Below are 18,484 nucleotides of genomic sequence, written 5' to 3' on the forward strand. Positions count from 1 at the left end.
ACAATAGTATTTTGAAAGGATTGGTAATTAAATTTGTAATTCAGAATTGGGATGCAAAAATACTTGGAAATTTCCTTCCCCATGTTTTATATTTTTAATTTTTTGTTTTCTTATCATCCCCATGTAGTGAGAAGATAAGACATGTAATTGTTGAGAAGAACCATGATAATTGATAGTTGATGTGTGAGTCACATACTATTTGGGACTTAGAGACCTGCTTGCAGCATATGTTGGTGTAGGAGCAAGAGAAGTAAAGCAAATGATTGTTTGTAAATGCAGGAACACAATGAAGTGTAACCAACAATTGACCCCTTTATCATTTTGTGTGTTATTTTTTTTTGTTTGGGCTTGAGTGTCTATTGGTGGGATTTTATATCCTACACCTCCCTAATCGCATCCTACACCTCCTATTTTTTAAAATACCCCAACCTACCTGTTCTATCTAATTCCTCTTTTTTCTCCCCCAACAGTTGTGCACCCTTCCATTCGCTCTTTTCTTCTTCCCGCAACACACCCCGCTTTTTAGTTCTTCTCTTATTCTCAAATTCAAGTCTTCTTCCAACTGTCCATGCTAGAGGTTCCAGCACAGAAGTCCCTCTCCTTCTCCAACTCTCCACGCCAGGTACGTTTCAATGTTTCCCACTCATGTTGTGGACATGTTTCCGGAATAGGCTTTCCAAAATAGTTTTTTTGCTTCCAGAATGACCATTCTAGAACACATTTTCTGGAAGGAAAACTGTTCCAGAATGCCTTTGTTACTTCTAGAAAACCTTTTATAGAACACCTTTTCTGGAAGCAAAAATAGTCGTTCTAGAAAGCTTATTCTGTAGTGCACTTGTTTCTTCTAGAGAGGGCTTTTCATAAGCCCAATAATACTTTCTAGAACCCCATTTCCAGAATCTCATTGCTGAAACTTTTTTTCTTATGGAATGCTCGTTCTGAAAGGTTTTTTGGTTATGGAATGTCCAATCCAAAAGCTTTTTTTGGTTACGGAGTGGCCATTCTGAAAACATTTTTTGGTTACGGAATGACCGTTCTAGAAGCTATTTAACAGTTAATTAAATTTGATTTTGTTATTTTACAGATTTAGTTTGTATGGAGGATGATTATTTCTATAACAAGATGGCTGATGAAGTTGACATAGATATGGATGATACTGTTAAAAATGAAGATTGTAGCAATTATTTTACAACTACGGAGGTAATTTTATTGTGTAATTAATAGGTAGTTTATTTAATACTTGGAAGGTGAACTTTGACCAAAAAAATGTTGTATGTTGTTTATGTAGGTTTTGGATACTCAACATGAATTATTGAAATGGGTTTGAGACGTTGCATTTGAGTTGGGTTTTGTTGTTGTCATTTTGAGGTCATACATAACAAGACAACTTGGAAGGAAGACACATTTGTCGTCTTGGATTATGAGAGGGGTGACAAATATAGACAATACAAAAAAGATGCAAAGTCGACCATTGGGACTAGAAAATATGATTACCCATTTAGGTTGAAAGGAAGACAACTAAAGATTGGTGAAGGATGGGTACTTAGGGTTCTGTGTGGGTCTCATAATCATGATGTTGCTGAGACATTGGTCAACCATCCATATGTTGGTTGACTAACCCTTAATGAGAAGACAATACTTACTGATATGATAAAGAATATGGTGAAGCCTAAAAATATTCTTCTGACATTGAAAGAACACAATGACAAAAATGTCACCACTATCATACAAGTGTATATTGCTAAAACTACATATTGAAAATCTCTCAAAGGAAGGCCCCGGAACAGAAATGCAACATTTAATGTATTTGTTAGAGCATGATATGTCCATTCATTGACATGTAATAAATGATGAAGAAGTTGGGCGTGACATTTTTTGGACACATCATGATGCAGTAAAGTTTTTGAATGCATTTAACATAGTGTTATTCATGGATAGTACATACAAAACCAACAGGTATAGGCTACCTTTGCTTGAGATTATTGGTGTTACTTGTATTGGGCTGATATTTTCTGCTACTTTTGCTTATATGGAAGTTGAATGTGAAAAATCTGTGAGGGCACTTGAAAGGTTCAAATGCCTTTTTCACAAACATGATGAATTGCCAAAAATGATTGTCACAGACAGAGATCTATCTTTGATGAATGCAGTACAAATTGTGTTTCCTTATTCTCATAATTTGTTGTGTCAATTTCATATTGATAAGAATGTGAAACAAAGTGCAAACAACATGTAACTCCCAAAGAGGCCTGGGATCAAGCGATGGAGGCTTGGATTTCTGTTATGGATTGTCCTGCAGAGTTTGCCTATGAAGATCATCTTACAAAGTTTGAAGTTGTCTATGCACCCTAGCATGAGTTTGTTGCCTATGTGAAAAATACTTGGTTGATCCCACACAAAGAAAGATTTGTAAAGGCATGAATAGATAAAGTTATGCACTTGGGTAACACAACAACCAACAAGTATTTAACTTATAACCCATGGTCTATTAAACTAGTATTTGTATACAATGTTCTTTTTATTGGGACATTTGTCTCAAACTTGTTTTGTAGGGTTGAGTCTGCCCATTGGGCATTGAAGCGGTTGCTGCAGACTAGCATGGGAGACTTGTGTAAATGTTGGGATGCAATGAACAACATGATCACCATGCATCATAATGAAATTAAAGCCTCATTTGAACGTGGCATTCACGTTGTCGATCACACTTTTAATGTACACTTGTATAAGAGACTATGTGGATTTGTTTTGAGGTATGCATTGAATCATATTGTAGATGATGTTCATAGAATGCAATTTGTTTATGTAGACACGTCTCATTGTGGATGCATTGTAAGATCTACACATGGGTTACTTTGTGCTTATGAACTAGCTAGGTATGCTTTAGGTAGCATACCTCTTTAAGCAATTCATTTGTACTGGACTAGACTAAGTTTCAATGACATGGGGTCTACTTATTTAAACAACGAAATCTTTGTGCAATAAGAATTTGATGTTATAACAAAATGTTTGAAAGAGGTTGACAGAGCTGACAAAATTACTATAAAAAATAAACTTCGTGAAATTGCATTCCCTGATATGACTTCTATATGTCTACCTGCTGACAAGGTCAAAAATAAAGGGTCATGAAAGTAAATTTGAACGGTCAATGAAACGTCATCCTTCTCTCTTTGAGCATGTGGATGCATTACATTCATTGCATGATAGTTCATTTTCATGGAAGTCACCTGGTACATCATCCCAACAACCAACACACAAGAGAAAGATTCACATCTTAGATTAATTTCATAGAAACCTTCATTTGTACATTTAGACATTATTGATGTAAGATTAGATGGTCATTATGGATATCGGGCAGTTATAGCTTTACTTGGTATGGGTGAAGATTCTTGGCCTCTAGTTTGCAATGATTTGCATAAAGAATTGGGACAATGGTGTGACGAGTATGCAAATATCTTTGGAGGATATGCTCACTTCTATCAGATAAAACAATCTTTACTTGTTGATCATGTCTCAACGGTTAATGTTTTATTACGTAGAGATATAACAGTTTTAATTTAGCTTTCACACCATATGAAGTAATGACATATTATAAAGTAAACTCTCACATTGTGACTATGTTTTTTATTATGTTATGTAGGTTCTTTTGACATATTGTTGTCCAATACCAGGGCCTGATGTGTTAAGGTCCACACATTGTCATCCACCAACAAAAGAATGGGTTACCCCCTTATGTTGGTCGAATACAATAGTTTTCACAATTTATAGTTGTTAGATGTGATTAAGTCAACCTTGGAGATGATATATTTATGTAACATTTTGGTCAATTCTGTTGCAATCAGTTATGTTCATCTACTTACCATTTTATGTAGTTACTTATTTTTATAAAAAAAAATTGACATATCCTCTTCTAAATAAATTACATATGCATAACTTGTTAAATACAATAAATTCGTACTTTCACTAAAGATAAAAACAATAATTTCATACATTCACTAATGATAAATACAATGAGTCAATTACTACAACTAATCAATCAATCTCAACATAGACATAAAGTGAACAAGTAAATAGAAAATTTGGGCATTAATACATTCCAACAACCATCAACATCCTCCTCTGCCACTTCCACCTCTGGTGCCTCCCCGTGCCCTACTGGTTTTCACAGTACCATCATCAATTACTCCACATGCTAATGTTAATGCCTCTTCAGTCACAAAATATGCATTTGTGCCATAGGTAACCCACCTATGATCAATCATATGCTGCAATAGTCGACCAATCCTATGACATGTTTCTTGCCATAGATACAACAAAGTAGTAAGTAAATGTTATAACAATATACATATTATACAAGTAAATTCATTTCTATGTGCAATTGCAGGATGTGCCTGAACTACGGGATGTGCTTAATCCATATTTGCATTAAGGGGTGGAGTAGAACAACTTGGTTGTACAAAAGGATGCGAGATTCTCTAGAACCACACATAGTACCACATATCATAATTTAATGGCTAAACTACAGGCACTGTGGGTTAGATCAAGTGATTCTACAAATGCAACCACCTATCATCAACCTGATGTGGGGTAGGAATCTCATCAATAAACACAAAAGGGTGTCGGGGAATATTCTGACGATACCCATACTAGCGCAACACCTTCTATGGAAAATGAAGGTGAAAATCTAGGTCCAAATGACTATATCCCGAGAATAAGGATATATTCTCAAATGGACAATGAGTCCTATGCTTTTCATATAGAGTCCACGCAACTCCTTGATGGCCAACTCATCAATTGGTTTCCTGTAATGGATTATTGACAAAGATAACTTATTTGACCATTGACTAGCACGTGGAGATGTCTCTTCATATCCCAAGACATCGTCCCAGGCACCAATGGTTACAAAGTGCTTATAAATCCATCCATGAGTCACCAAGAAAAGTATATAATTAGTTCATCAATGACATTGTTAATAATATAACAAGAAATTGACCTAACACCTAATTACATGAAGAATAGTGGCATTGGCACCAATCTTCTTTGTGCTAGAAAAATTAGAACTATTAAGATGCTCATAAAGATATGTCAAGGTAGCTGTCCCCCATGAATACCTGCCACATCCTTTGAGGTCATGAAAAAATCTAAGAATTTTACCTCCACATAGGTTGCACTTTTATTAGAAAATAAGGTGCAACCGACTAGATGAAACAAATAGGCTCTTAATGCTTCATCCATCTCTCTTCTTGACACCTTTCCCCATACACACCCTACAACCAGCTTAAACAGACTTGTCCCCTCTCTTGTTTTCTTTGTCTCATCAAAGGCATCTTTATATTAAACTCTAAGTAACTCAATAATCACAATAATTGTTGATTCCTTATCTATATGTTCATAATTGTAAAAAATGCCAATAATGGGAATGTCAAGTAACAATGCCACATCATCAAGTGTTATCATCATCTCTCTCATGGGCAAATGGAACATGTTTGTCTCTTTGTATCATCTCTCAGCAAAAGCAAACAAGAGTCCTTTGTCTATTATTTGATAATTTCATGTAGTCAACGGGTATAAACCAAACCCCTTGACCACATCTTGTATTCGGTCATGTAGCACAATCTTTGACTGCAACTTTTTCCTATGTGATACTAATTTTAGCCCACCATGTTCCTACAACAACATATATAATTACTAAATAAGTCCAAAAAAAAACCTTACAATGATTGAATCAATTTTAAGTATTTAAACAAACTTAGTAGTTTACCATGCCACCCCATACTTCCCAAACCACATGATCAATGTATGAGGTTAGGAGAGACAACATGTGGTTCTAGCTCCTTTTGTTTTGTAGGTTAGACATGTTCAATAGGCTCCACTTCTTAAATAGCCCGGACTTGGTCAACATGCTCGACAAGGTCTACTTGCATAGGTTGCTCCAAAGGGTCCACCAGTTGAGCTTCTACATGTTGTCTCCGTTTAGACATTGTAGGTTTATTGTGTCTGTCATTGTCATCATCACCATCAAAACTAACTATTTTTGTACTTGCCATTTGAGCATTAAATTTGAATCATTATATTATACAATCATATAGGTTAAAAACATTGCAAAAATTAGTATAGTTTCACACTTGTTGAATGTCAAAAACTCATAAAATATGATCATATATGAATATAAATTCATACATGTTTAGATGAATTCTCTTAGGCAGTTCCAAGTATTCTAAACCATTCAAATTAAAATCAAATTGTAGCATTTTTCCAAGTACTCATAAAATGTGTTTGTCATTGTTATCAAATACCAATAAGATATACTACACAGACTATTATGATTCAACCAAATGTTCAACAAGTTTCAAGTTCATCATACAGGTAGTTAAATGTCCTGCATAATGCATATGCAACACAAATTAGAAAAATAGTTAAATGGCTTCCAGAATAGGTGTCTCAGAATGCCTATTTTGGAATAGGTGTTTCAGAATAGCTACTCCGTAACACCTATTTCGAAATAGCTATTCCAGAACACTTGTTTCAAAATAGCTATTTCGAAACAACTATTCCAAAATAAGCATTCTAGAACACCAATTCTAGAATAGCTATTCTAGAATAAGCATTTCGGAACACCTATTTCTGAAACAAGTGTTCCAAAATAGTTCTTCTAGACACTTGTTTTGAAATAGCTGTAGATCTTTTCTACCAGAACCCAACCCCCACCACTCTCTGCCACCAAAACCAAAACCTAACCCTCCACTAACCTGCCACCAAAACTAGAAGCCAACCCCCACCCCATGCCAAAAGAGACGAAAAGAACTTACTTACCTTCAATGGTGATAAGGAGGTTGTAGGCAGATGAGGGGTGCTGCTATCGCGAGGAAGGAGGTGTTAGGGTGAGTTTTTGAAAGAGAAAGGTGTTAGGGTTGAGGGTGTCATTCATTACGGGTAATTTAATAATTTCAAAGGTAGTTGGGAGATGTGGGATACAGGTATCGAGGGTGTAGGGTTCAACTCCCTTATTGGTGAGGAGTGTTTGAGGCAAGGGTGTCCAACAAATTGGCCCACATACTGAGTAAAATTTTCCATATTAGAATTAGAATGACAACATGTCTAATATTTTGCATAGGGCGCATTGACTTTAAAGGTTTTAAAAATAAATTAAAGATAAGTAACCATCAATTGTCATTTTTTTGAATATTTGTTTGTCCAAAAAGTGGCTTTTTAGTTATGGTACGAGATGGCCAACATTTCAATGACAAATTAAAAAGTATAATTTAGTGTATTATGGCATGAGAACATGGAAATAAATCATAGAATATTGAAATACTTATAGTAACAAAAAAATGATGATAAGTGAATATGTGACATGGGATATTACATGCAACCAAGATTATTGAGACAAACAAAACTTTTTTGCTTTATTAGGTTAAATAATTAAAATCCAAAATTCACTCTCTCAAGAGTATAATAAAAAAATACCTCTAGTAGTCAAAGGTCAGGTCGAAATACAAATGCCAACGTGGGCTGAACTAGCCCATTTTGTGATTTTGGGGAAAGATAGATAGATAAGAGAGAGATCACCGAGAAAATAACGTGCTTGTGCAATAATAGAATCACTGAAGGGAGCATATAGACAAAAGTCATAAACATGTCTATATATGTGAGGGGTATAAGGCTATTTAAGTCTTTTCTTACTATCTGATGAGCCTAAACTATGACTAAGGGTGGGTATATGGGTCGGTTTGGTCCGTTTAAGACCCAGCCTGTGAAACTCGCGTTTTATGCGGACTGGGTAAATTCGTTCAGCAAAATATATGGATTTTTTTAGGTCTATATCTGGTCCGTCAATCCCGCGGATGAACGGACTTGTTCGCGAGTTCAATTAGTAATTAAAAATAAATAAAAATATGTTTTTGGTTGTTTGGCACAACCACAAGCAAGAGAGAGGCACGACGTGAAAGAGAGAGGTGTGACGCATTGATAGGGATGGCACACACGAGCCATGGAAGAGAAAGTGATGTCGCAGGCCTCGCAGTGGAGTGAGGGTCAGGAAAGGAGACGACTGGGGAAGGGGAGGCTTTAAAGTCCGAAGTCTCAACTCTCAACTCAAATACTTAATTTTTATAATTTTTATTTTAAAACTAATTTTTTCTTATATGAGCTACCCGTGAGCCCGCGGATAAAATCCATTAAGTCTGTGAACTTAGCGGACCAGACTGATGTATTGCTTATAATTATACATGTTTGCAAAAAAAAAAAGACACATTATTCGCCCGATTCGCGGGCTTAACGGATCGGCCTATGGACCTGAAACTGTATACCAACTGCTAACTATGGCCAATGATTTTCATTACATAGTGCAATAATGGACAATGGACCACATATATAAAACTACAAAACTTTAACTGATTCTTAAGTCCCCCAAAACAAGCAAAGAAAAGCATCTTCAATGTGGCCCCAAACTTTGGACTCCTTAAAAAGTTAACTGTTCAGAAAAAAGCACACATATACATACATGTCCTCCTACTATACTTTAAATATATCAGAAATTAGGAAAGGTCCCAAATTAAGTACATTTTTCTATCTTTACCAGAAATAATCAATCAGGTCCCTCCTTTAGCGTGTACATTAAAGCTATACTAACCCATAAGTTGTCTCTTACAATTAATTAGGTTGCATATATAATTAAGCTGCCTATTAGGGTATATACTTAAGTTAGTTGAGGGAGTATCATTTTAAGCTTATAAAAAATGTGCAACTTAATTAATTTAAGTATATATTATAATAGAGAGATTATCCCTCAAGTATTCACGTGACTCTAAGTGATAGGTAGTAGATGGCATGGAGAGTTGCAAAAAAAAAAAGTCATGTCCCTCTATCAATTGACACCCTCGATCGATCTAGTGTGTGCATATCTATTACATTATTATATGCATGCATTAATTTTGTAGAGTTTTAAGTCAAAAGATAAAGTGCATGCACATTGGGAATTGAATTTTTATCACTAAGGTTTAGGTGGCTTAAATGCAAATTGAAAAATTGCATTTTACTAGATGAACCTTAGTTGAATGGAGGCATTAGAAGTTGTTTTTTTTTAACTTTTAAGAGAGTTTATTTATTATAGTTGGTGACAATCTTCACTATAAATAAAGAAGAGAATTAGTGAAAAAACACAACACATGAAGAGAGAGTGTGTGAGAAGAGAGATTATGAAACCAAGTCACTTTGTTGAGAGAAAAATGTCTTTGTGTAAGAGTGTTATCATTTCTTGTAACCATTGAGTGAAGTACTTAGATTTGTAGAGTGATACACTATTTGGGGTGGGTTACAATTTTGTAATCATTTTTGTGATAATGAAATATTTTTTAAGACGATTTTGTGGACGTAGGCAAGAGGTGTTGAACCACGTTAAATTCTTGTGTTTGTTATTATTTTTCATACGGCGTAATTTTTGTTATGTTCTCATGATCTTTTGTGGGTGTGAGTAATTTTATTTGTAGGAGCATTGATTACCCAACAAATTTTACCTTCTTGCTAGGGTGGTAGCATAAAGCTTTCTCATTTTTCTTAAAACACAATATTGGTTAAAACAATGAGAAAGATTAATATGAAAGGGCTAGACATAGATAAATAAAATATCAAATAAAGAGGAGATAATTGAATTGTTTCTCCAACATGGGTTTGTCCCACATAAGGATTTGAGTCTGCAAAAAAAAATTCTCATTTGAGTTCACGTGCCCCTATTCGAGAACTCGATGGCTGATACAAACCTTTGTGTTTGTCCCTAGTTCAACCTTCCATAACGGATTAAGCGTAAAACACAATTATAACTTATAATTGTATTATATTATATTATATTTTGGTAAAAAAAAAAAAAGAAGAGATTATATCACTCCATGTCATACTATATGCTTAAATGTTTTGGAAATGGATTCAGTGCAGTCACATTTCCATACATTCAATGCATTTATAATTTTTGGATAGTAAATAAAAGATTAGAAGATTGAGATCTTGAACATATATTTTAAGTTGATCTAAGTTGGATGACCAAGAAAAAATAAGCTTCATCCAATCTTTAATTTGTACGTTCTGAATTCCTGAACGGGTGAATGGTTTTTCACTTTGTAAATAGTGAACACAAAAAATCAAAAGGATATACGTAGTACACCCTGTGTATAGGGGAACAGAAACCCGACGAGTTAATTAACTAGCACATTTTATAGTAGTATTAATTAATTAATTAATTAATAGATATAAGCTTAATTCATTTATATAAAGCAAAAAAAAAAAAAAAATGGTGACAACAAGGGAAATAACGAAACAATTAAGGTTCTGTGTAAAAATAAAAGAAAATGCATGAAGGAGGTGTAGGGCCATAGCAGCCACTGGGATTAATTAGAATTCCCCCACTTTGTTTTCTTTTTTTTTTTTTTCAGTGCGTGGAGGAGTTGTAATGGTTTGCGCACTTTGCAGTTAGCAGAAGGAAGAAAGTGAAGACCCATAGACGTATAGAAAGACATGTAAAACGGAATATGAGGCTAAACGACTCTTCAGGGAATTTTTTTTTACTAAATTATCAAAGATATATTTTAAATAAATATAAAAAAGGATAAATCATAAGATATACTTATTTTACCAATGTTATTTTTTATTTTTACTGAAGTCATAAAAAATTTACAACTTAGTTTTTTTAAATTTGACTTTGAAATCATAAATTACTAGTTAGTTACCGTGAGTTGCTCCACTATTTTTTTGTTTTGGTACTGAAATTGTGCTTAGAATAAAAAGTTAATTTTTTTAATGTTTAAAAAAATGAGAATTTGAGATAAATTAATAATCAAAATTAATAATACAAAATAACGTAGACTTTAATTGGGGTGTATTAAAGTTTTAATGGATTTAAGAATAACAATTTAAACAAAAATATGTAATTTAAGTATAATTATTATTATACTTTATTGTTTACGACGTTAAAATATATAATCAAAAGTGCACTAAAGTATGGAAAACAACAATCAAAACATATGTGATATTTGGTGTTAAACTTTAGCTCAATAGACACAACTAAAAGGAAAGAACACTATTCTAGTATAGTATCCATGCCCAGCACGAATAATCTACAAAAAATTAAATGTATAATATAATAGCATATATTTAGTTGTAAGTGTGTAAAACTTAATAAATAAAAATCAAAACTAATAAGATTGAGATATGTAATATATTTTATAAAATAATACTATCTATTTAGTTTGGATGATATATATGGTTACTCACGTTTTAAAATTTTATAAACAATAAAATACATAATTTTTGTCTAATTTTAAATCTAAAACTAATTTTAAATATAATTAAATTGAATATCATAAAATTATAATCTTAGGCCATTTAAAATTAATTTTAAATATAATTAAATTGTTATTGTAAACTGTAGTAAACAATATATATTTATAGAAAAAAATAGTTGATAGAGAAAGCAAATAATTTTCTGTATTTGAATCAGATGATAATATTTTTTACTTGAGCTATAACTCTACATGGATTCCTATCAAAAGCTAAAGGAGTAGCTCAAGTCATTGTACCTAGCAACAACATATCCTTCACCGAAGAAAAAAAACTATGGGCAGTATCATCAAGATGCAATATCTATGTATTGGTTGCATGACTATGATTTACTATTCAAAACATTTTATGAAGTAGCTTAAGTCATTCTACAAACATTTAGAATAGATAAAATCATAATCTAGTTTGCCAGTATCATCAAGATGCAATATCTATGTATTGGTTGCATGACTATGATTTACTATTCAAAGCATTTTATGAGCATACCAATTGCCCATAAACTTAACTACACATATAACTTTAACATTTAAATAATAGGTTTGTACCTGCTCCATTTGTATCAACTAATTTGTCTTTAGGTAATAGTATCACAAGGTACAATTTCATTTTCCCACTCTCAACAACACAAACAGGATCTGCACCTTGGGTGATAACGGTAATCCTTTTATGTTTTATGATGCTTTTGGCAAGTGAGAAATCTTCAAAGCTATTTCCTCAACATTATTAGTTTGCTCAATAGGACAATAGGAAAAGAGTCAAAATACATGACAAATTAAAACTTAAACAAAAACGGCAAGCCTTCAAACCTATTAATTAATGATTACCTCCCAGCCTTGAGCTTTAGAAAATGTTCTTGCTTCAGTCTCATTTCCAAAAACGTAGTCCATATATCTGAATCCCAAAATGAACATTATTAAAATCAATATGTAAAATTTTCTTTCTTTGAATTTAACAAAGAAGAATCCTTATGACATAACTTTGTCCAGTGCACCCTTGGAGAACTCACAGATAAAGGTAGTAGAAAGGTTCATCATGAAGATTTGCATACAGGAATAGAATACTTAATCTGCAAAATGCTACAGATTGATCATGTTTCTTTAAAATATACTACAATATAGGAGGGAAAAATACACACCAAGTTTGCTCCTTATACCATATTGTAAATCCTTTAATTTCGACCACTCAATTATTTCCAAATAACTCCCCAAGAAGACAACTAAAATTATCTTCTAGCATTGAAGAACAATGAAATCACCTGTTGAGAGACATCCAATAAATAAATCTCCCATTTCAATCTGAAAAATTACAGTAATAACATCACCAGATGTGGTTGTTTTGCCTGGGATAATGATGTTATCCCATCAATCCACAAAAACAAACATGGATAAACATCCATGTAAAAACAAATCAAGAAAATTACCATGTTAGCACACTTACGAATATAAAGAAATCAATAATTTACAATTTTAATTTTTTCTTTAGTATAAAAAAGATATGTACTTAAAAATACTGGCAAAATGCATACCCTTATCAAGAAAGTAATAATAAGAACTTGCTTACACCAATCTTCTAGTTTTGCTAGTTTCTCTAATTACTCTGCCTTCATATCTTGCTCTACAATTTTTTGTCATGGGGCTGCCAAAAAAATTAATCCAAACTTTTACAACCTTTTTCATACCTAAGCTTCAAAGAAAAGAAAAGAAAATAACTGAGAAATAAAACCCATATAATAGAGTCCAAAAACCATACATCATTCTAAACTTGTCCACTAAAAAAAGTTAAACTATATTCTGAATGTAGTGTGATAGTGAGTATACACTCGATATAATGTTTATATTTAAAAAACCAACCAATAAAGCTTGCCAATGAAAATTTCAAATTTCATTTGGATATTAGATCAAACACATAACTTACAACTCATAAATCAGTCCAAAACGAATAAAAAAGCACAATATCATTCAAACAAAATGTACAAAGACTCGTATAACATTATCCAGATAAAACATTAAAAGAACAAACGAGTAGAAATCTTTTCCACATAGCCAAAGAAAATCTCAAAGTACATTTGGACATTTAACTAAACACATAGCTTTTAACCCGCAAAGTAGTACATAATAAAATCAAATAAATATTTAGCTATTTCTCCATAACCCATCAATAAAGCCACACCAAAATCAATGGAACAACAAAAACTAATAAAATCATATGAATGAAACATTAAAAGAAAAAAATAGATGAAAAAAGAGGAATAAGAGAGAGAAGAGGAATGAATCGTGTATATAGAGAACATGATATCCCTCTTTATATATAAATATATTCTGTACTACCAAATAGTTGGAAAGAGAAATGGGAAGACTTACCAAAAGTAGAGAACTCTTAAGCTGTCATCATCAAACTTCAAATTTATACCAACATTTTGCTGAATAAATCGTGTTTTCTCATCTTCCTTTACTACCAAATACAAAATCAGATTCAGAAAAGAAATTAGAAGAGAAAGATAAAGCGAAAAGAGAAAAGGGAGAAACTTGGTACTAATTCTTTAAATATTAAGAAAGTGGAAGCCGGGAACACCCAACTTAGACAAACACTACATAAGCTCAATCGAATTTAAACTTCATACCAAATAGACACACATCCAAAAATATATATTGATCAAAATAAATGAAGAGCATGTATGGAAGATTTTTGAAGAATAAAATACAAACACAAAGAGCTGCCACAGAAAAAGAAAAAAAACTTTTCAAAACTCATTTGATGATACAATTGTATCATGTGAAGCATAAAACTCACATAGACTAGAAATCCCATCATCACAACAAAGTTTCGCGGTTGAATTAAAGGACCTTCAGCTAGAACCTACATAATAAGAATAACAATAATTTAACAAAACCAAAAAAATCAAACAATTTAAAACAAATATGCCCATAATACATTACAAAATTGAACTTCAATTACAACGATGCATACCTACCTCATAGTCATATCTAGAAAAGAAAAATATTTCATAAGCTACTCAATGTTATATGTATATATAAACTCTCCCAAGACTTGCTAAGGAATTAACCCAAGACTTTCAAAGAAAAAAAATTTAACTTGCTAAGGAACTAACCCAAGACTTTCAAAGAGATGTACTATATTACCAAAAGCAACACCTGTGAATTCAAAGATTAAAGTTGGACATTTAGGCAAATTCTTCCCAATAGAAGTATTGATAGCTTTCACTTAAATTTCATCCAATTGCTCTAACCTTGATTCCTTGACACCTAACCCACATAAATAGAAACTCATAGTTAGTGACAATAGTGACATTTGTTGCATCCTTCAAAAAAAGGAAATTTGACACTAAAACCATCATGACTTGATTCTGCTAGAAATCATAATGAAATTTGGGTGAGACATTTTGTCAAACACCTCATAAGCAAAACAATTTTCAACATTTCTTCAACATTTCATCAATGGTGTTCAACAATATCCATATGCTTAGATGGTGTACAAGAGCTTGCAATTTTTTTGGTCTGTCAATTAATGGTCATTGTTGCTTTTGTAACCTAAGACTTGCTAGAAATCATAATGGAATTTGGGTGAGGCATTTTGTTAAACACCTCATAAGCAAAACAAATTTCAACAATTTTAAGTAGAATTTGTTTTTATGATATAAGAAGCAAAAGTAAGACTAAAAAACATCAGCTAAAAATTGGAACTTATATCAAATAAAAAGTCCATATGTAATGAGAAGAAAGAAGCGAAAAAAGAAAAATATTTCAAACTTGATCTATCACATTGAAATACCTGTTAGTGAGGTGCGACAACGATGGAGCAACAATGTTGTTTGGTGGTGGTCGAATTTTGGTCATGGCGGATGAAGGATGGAGAAGATGGTTCTGGTCGGAGATGATGCAGCGCAGTGATGCTGGTGTGGTAGTGCTGTTTGTGTGAGATGAGTGGAGAATATTTTTAAAATTCAAAATGAGGGCTAAATTGTGCATATCTATTCAACAATACCTAGATGGTGCATGGGGGAGAGGATTTTGAAACAAAAAGAAAAAATGAGTGGATTGACAAAAATAGCCTCCAATTGGACAAGTGTCAATTTTTTAGATTGTTCAACTTTGTAAAATGAACATCCTAATGTTTGCTTACAATAAAAGTAGATTTGCAACTTTAAAATCATAAATAATTTTATTTAAAATTTACCCCATTTGGTAATTTAGAAACAAATTACCCCTTTTATATCTTTTCGCCTAAAAAATGCAAGTGGGAAGAGATTGATGGTATCGAGAAAGTTTCTCCTCCCAACAACTATCTTAGGATATAAGAGACCATATGAGAGTTTCAAAATCAATAAACAAAAATAAAAATGATCCAATTAGCTTTCGTCACCACTGTCATTCATGCACGCAAACTAAAATGAAACTGATACCTATTCCCTCATCAACGCAACAATGTTCCAAAAATGGTTCCACCAACCATAACACATTTTTTTTATTATAATGATCGTAATTAGAGTTGTTGGCTCTCATGTGATCTTAGGATATGGACCATATGAAAGTTTCAGAATCAACAAACAAAAACAAAAATAATTCAATTACCTTTGTCAACGTCACTATTCACGTGCTCAAATTAGAATAAAACTAATCCCTATTCCTTCGTTAATGCAATAATGTTCCAAAAACGGGTTTCATCGACCATCACACACTTTTTTTTTTTTGTAATAACCATAATTAGAATTTTTGGGTCACCAGTGAAACCCCATTATCCCCGTAAATTTGGTCTTTTGTGTCGACAATTGAATTAATCTTTGATGCACATTTGATGAGAATCCTGAAACTGGCCAAATACAGGCTAAAGGCTAGTCAGGATCACATCAACATTCTTTTTTTTAAGTAACAAAACATGCACTGAGAAAAACAAACACCGTCGATTGATATTCAGAACCAAGTAAACCAGTCCACCAACAACAATGTTGTTGGAATTAGAATCATGGATCCTCAAACATTATACTAACCAACATAACCAAATGGATTATCGAAAATACCCCCACCCTTCTCCCATGTCCTAAGAAATTAAAATTAAACAAGGTGATCATAAAGAGAAAAAAACCATAAGAACTAATGTCTTGATCAGCTGGCATGACCAGACTTATTAGACATTCAGCAACGCAATCTCCCAGGCTTCAACGTTGAGCTTCCAGCTTGGAATGATGGCTGTTATTATTGTTATGCTAACTAAAAACATAGAAGCATATATATATATATATATACACACACACACACACACACACACACACACACACACACACACACACACACACACACACACACACATACATATAGCAAGAGAGAGAAATAGAAAGAGGGAAAGGGGGTGGATTTATTTTTTCCTTCTAGCCTCTAGGGCTTCTTACCTAAGGTGTGCTTGTTATTATGCATCCACACCTTTAGCAAATGACGTTGAACACCGATTTCGGAGCAAAACTCTTGCACGATGCTCTCATCGTTCTTTTGCATCCTCCACCCGAGTTTCTCAGCGAAGACCAACATCTTGTCTTTCTGATGCTGGGTAAATTTGGTCCTGAAGCGCTTTTTGCTGCTCGACCCAGACCCATCATGAGTGGTGGCACCACTCGTAGGGTCTGAGTCCTCCAGGTCTTCCCAGGGGGGCTGGGGCCCACCTCTTCCCGACAAGGACGGGTGTGCTAGCATGGCACATTGGTGCCCCGTCATGTGTAGGTACCCCGGCAGGGCACGATAGTAAGCTGCTAATGGCACTGGGGGTGGCAGCAGTGGGTGGTGGTGGTGGCGGAAGGGCACTGAGTAGGTGTCGTGGGTCTCCTTACGGTGGAGGTTTCGATGGCAGTTGCACGCAGCGCATTTTAGCGCGTCCAGGGTGCCCTCCTCACCCCCCGGTAGGAACTCAATGCAGCCGTCGATAGCGTGTCCACCGATTGAGACAACGTGGTTCTTGAGGCATTCTTGGTACTTTCACTTGCCACTATTTTGGGCCATAATGTTGGTGGGTGGTGCCATTGGAACCACCATTGGCACCACTTCCACCACTGGCTCTTGTTCGTCATGATTCGGTGGCATTCCAAACTCTTCATAGCTCGTTGCTGCTACTGCTGTGGGCAGCCCAAGCTCAGCTTCCTCATGATTCTCCTGAAGTTCCATTTTGGAAATATGAGAATTTCTTGCTTGAAAGGTGTGATCGTTGAGGGTGGTGGGTGATTGAACATATAAACAAGTGCTGAAGAGGAAACAAACAAGAAGTATTGAATGAACTCTTTTAATTTCTCTCTCTCATATAGCAGTTTCAATTTCATACACTTTTTCCGCTTCTCTGTTTTATCCCCGATATCCCCTCTTATGCAACTCTTAATTCTTCATCCTTGTCTTCCACCGGGTAAATCCAATTACCTTGGTAATTTCTCTCTCTCTCTCTTACAAAAGCATTAATGTATGTTTGAGGAGACATGAATTTCTTATTGGTGGAAAACATTAATCTAAGATTATTATCACTCCTAATATTGATAGATAAGAAAGCAAACAAAAGTTAATCTGATGGGTAAAAATCTTATCTTACATAAATAATGAAGATTTAAATCTTGTAGATGTAAGGACTTTATTGGTAAATAATATACAAGTATGCTTTTGTAATTATAATGCAAATTAAATATATGTCATTAATATTAGACGATTGTTACCGACTCATTTTATAACACATTTCTTTTAACTCATGCTCCCCGCATTTTCCAAATAATTGACAGTTAAAGTTTTTTTCATGCAAATTAACAAAAATAGTTTTATATGTTGATGAGAAAATCCATGATTGATTTTACATTTATATGCACAACAAATATTGAATTTTCTAAAATATCAATCATTAATTTTCTCAAATGATTGAAATTACTTATTTTACCTTACATTCACTTTAAAATACTCAAGTCATTTTTTGTTATTATTTTTATGTAATAAAACCATTTTAAGCAAGCAAATTTTGTTAACTAAACAATTTATTTTTTCTAATCACTGTAATTAGGATTTTGGTTTTTCAATGAGATTCTGAGATATTTTGATAAGTGTTAGTTCCTTAGACCAACTATGAGACTAATCCTTAATATGGAGAATAGTTACACTTAAAATTCATTGTCCCTTTCCAAATA

General features: G+C 33.5%; 1 pseudogene; it reads right to left on the reverse strand.

Annotated features, from left to right (window-relative positions):
• Positions 1–16,715: 16,715 nt before the first annotated feature.
• LOC100780701 (zinc-finger homeodomain protein 2-like) lies at positions 16,716–17,492 on the reverse strand (annotated as a pseudogene).
• Positions 17,493–18,484: the final 992 nt, after the last annotated feature.

Source organism: Glycine max, chromosome 8 (assembly GCF_000004515.6).
Source record: "Glycine max cultivar Williams 82 chromosome 8, Glycine_max_v4.0, whole genome shotgun sequence".
NCBI lineage: Eukaryota > Viridiplantae > Streptophyta > Magnoliopsida > Fabales > Fabaceae > Glycine > Glycine max.